Source organism: Epinephelus moara, chromosome 24, assembly GCF_006386435.1.
Source record: "Epinephelus moara isolate mb chromosome 24, YSFRI_EMoa_1.0, whole genome shotgun sequence".
In the NCBI taxonomy this organism is placed as follows: domain Eukaryota; kingdom Metazoa; phylum Chordata; class Actinopteri; order Perciformes; family Serranidae; genus Epinephelus; species Epinephelus moara.
Window position 1 is genome coordinate 46,242,208 of NC_065529.1, and position 3,352 is coordinate 46,245,559.

Here is a 3,352-nt window from a genome sequence, read left to right on the forward strand (position 1 = left end):
CCTCCCCCCGCCAGTATCCATGGCGACCGCGCCAGGGGGTTTCCTCAGCATCTTGCCAGGGGCTTTGACGTCAGGAGGGCCATGGCAACCGCTACAGGATGACGTGCGCCGGTCTCCGTGGCAACTGTCTCCATGAGGCCGCTGCTGTCGTATCTGAGTTCACCATCGTGTCAGCTGACACAGCTCTGTGTGGGTTACACTGATTTTTATTTTTTTATTTTATTTTTTTATGAGCGTTCGTACATTATACCAAGCAGGTCTGTTTCTCCCACCACACCACCTACACAACCACTGCACACCCTGAAACACACAGTCCATCATCAACCATTCACATCTCTTCTCTACATGTCTGTTTGTCATTTTACAACACAGGGTTGCACAATGAAATTAAGTTATAGCCCCTTCACGCTACACACACACGAACACAGGTGTATATACAAATATTTAAAGGAAATTAATAAGCGTAATTATTAAATTTATCATACAAAACATAAAAAAGACACTTAAACAGACATGACAAGACCAGAGGATTTCTCTCATTCCCTCACTGGCTGTAAACACCATGTAATTGACACGCGATAGATTTTTAGGGTCTCAAAGTAGTGGCCAGGGAGTCATATCCATCCAGCAAGAAACGTCTTTAAAGGCACATTTAGGCATGTTTTGAATGTATTTTTTCTAATCTGGCCTTTAAATATTTTTTCCCAGTCATATTTTTTTACTGCTTAAAATTGGTAAAAATCTTATTTTATTGTACAGCTGTGTGCGGTGTATTGCTTCACTTAGCGCCTCCTTACCATGCTGCCCCTTTTTCACTCTGTTTATTATGGGACTACTGCTGCGCGAGTGTGAGCTCTACACCGGGAAATGTTGAGAGTCCACTTGCTGTTGGCATCGCATGGCTAACATTACTTAATGGTTATTAATGGATTTATCAACAGAGTCGATATGTTTCGGTGTCGATTTGAGTTTGTTGGGACCGTTGAATTCCTTGGTGTCAGATGTTAGCGACTGCTGCTCCTGTGTTAGCTTGTGCTACCTGGTCGATGGTGAACTGACTCTGGGCAGAGGAAGAGGAAAGTTTTTTTTTTTTATTTACCTTGATGCAAAACTGATCCACCGACCGATTAAATCCACGTTAAACAATTTAAAAATTTCTTCTCCTCGTTCGCATTGTTAGCTTTGTTTTTTTTTCTACCCAAAATGCACTGCATATCACTTCCTCTCTTTAGTCCACTTCCTCTCTTTGGTTCACTTGATATTCCATTTGCATTTCCCACTGTAAGCCAACTGCACCAGGGTTAACTTGCAAGTGAACCGAGACCCCCAGTTTTCAAGCGGACCAGGGTTCACTTGTTTGGTCCGCACCGAATGAGTTCCAATGAGCATTCACACCACTCCAAATGAACCAAACTATCCATGGACGCGGACCAGGGTTTGTTTAAAGCGGACCAAATAGCGCCAGTGTGAATGTGTCCTATGTGTCAGCTCTGTGATAGTCTGGTGACCTGTCCAGTGTGCACCCTGTCTCTCCCAGTGTCAGCTGAGATAGGCTCCAGACCCCTGTGACCCCCAACTGGATAAGTGGTTGCAGAAAATGAATGACTTGTTTTTCATTGTCAGTCAATTTACATTCCTATTCTTCTTCTTTTGTTTGATTTTGCAAGCTCCTGAGTACTCTATAATACTTAAATGAGTACTGGAATATGGAAGTTACTTAAAATGCCCATCCCTAGCGTAAATATACTGTAGACCAGGGATACTAAGCCTGGGTGTTCCCCACCACACCCTTGTCAGCCAATCCCCTTTTTCCCACCTTTTGTCCGTGTCCACCTCCTCCAGCTGTGTCTCGTTCTTGTGATTAGTTTTCTGTGTATATATACATCTGTGTGTTTCCCTTTGCTGCTGGTCAGTTTGTCTGCGTTCATTCCTGCGTTCATGGTGTCAGGTCCCGCTCTGTTTCCTGCCTGGTGTCTTGTGTTCTGTTTGGATTTTTTTACCTGAGTTTATCATAGTATCCCGGTTGGTTTTCAGTTAGTTTTGGTTCTCTGATTGATTTTCATCAGTTTTATTAAAGCTCGCTCTTTCTTTAACCTCTAACGTGCCTGCTGCTCTGCAGTCGGGTCCCTCCCGAACGGATACTTGACAGTAGTGTCAGTGATTTCCATTGTCTTTCTACAGTATGATGTTAATGATATGGTGCCAATCTACTTCTGTCAGTGATACTCACTGAAGGACCTGCCCGTTATCACAGCCCTGGACTGTAGTGGCAGCAGTTGCTTCTAAGAAGGCTTTGCTTTGTTGAGGAACGCCCTTGTGGGTAGGATGGTTTTCAGGGCAGCTGCGGCACGGCGGTGTAAAGGCAGCTTAATGTATATCAAAGGCACAAAAAAAAAAAAAATCCAGTGTGAATTAGAAAATGGTTTGTGGAGCCACACGGCATCCTATGGGGGGGCCCAGATTTGGCCCATGGACTGTAAGTTGAGCATTACTGCTGTAGACAGTGCTCCAACACCCGTGGGGTAGAGGGGTCCATAGAGGGAGCAGGCCCTCCAATAATGAGTTGAGTGGAGAAAAGGCTCCCAGGAGGCACTCAGAGTGCCACCATGGCACACGTGTGTACAAAGAAGAACTCGTATTAAACTAACAATGTGCCATTTGCTATATTAGCCCTCAAAAAGACAAACCCACTCCGTCACTGGTTTTATACTTTCGGGAGAAATAGTCAGTAGCAATATATAAGTATATGCTTATTCTACATAGATTATTAATAAACTATATATATCTGTTGGGCAGATTTACCTTTGAGTGAGAGTTCCAGCATTTTCCTAGTGTTTCTTGTGAGTGTGTTTCGACTGTTTTTGCTTGTTTATTTGGATCCTTTTGCCTGTGTTCCTGATCACACATCTACCGATCTGAGCGTGATTAAAGACCCTGAACTTTCATCTTTGTCTGAGTGTCTGCTTTGTGAGTTCTAATCCAGTTTGTGCATGGCACGTTGTACTGATTGATTCAACATTAAAGTGGCTAAAAGGATGCACCAGTTGGGTTTCAAATGACTGGCAATGGGTGACTTTAGAAAAAAATCTAGTAAGAAAAAGCAGATAATAATTAATATTTGTTACATCAAATCAAATCAAATCAAATCAAACTTTATTTGTATAGCACTTTTCATACATTAAAAATACAGCACAAAGTGCTTCACAGAATAAAAACAAACAAAACTAATACATACATATTGAAAACCTGCCCCTCCCACCCCCACATATAAACACACTGACACACACACACACACACACACACACACACACACACACACACACACACACACACACACACACACACACACACA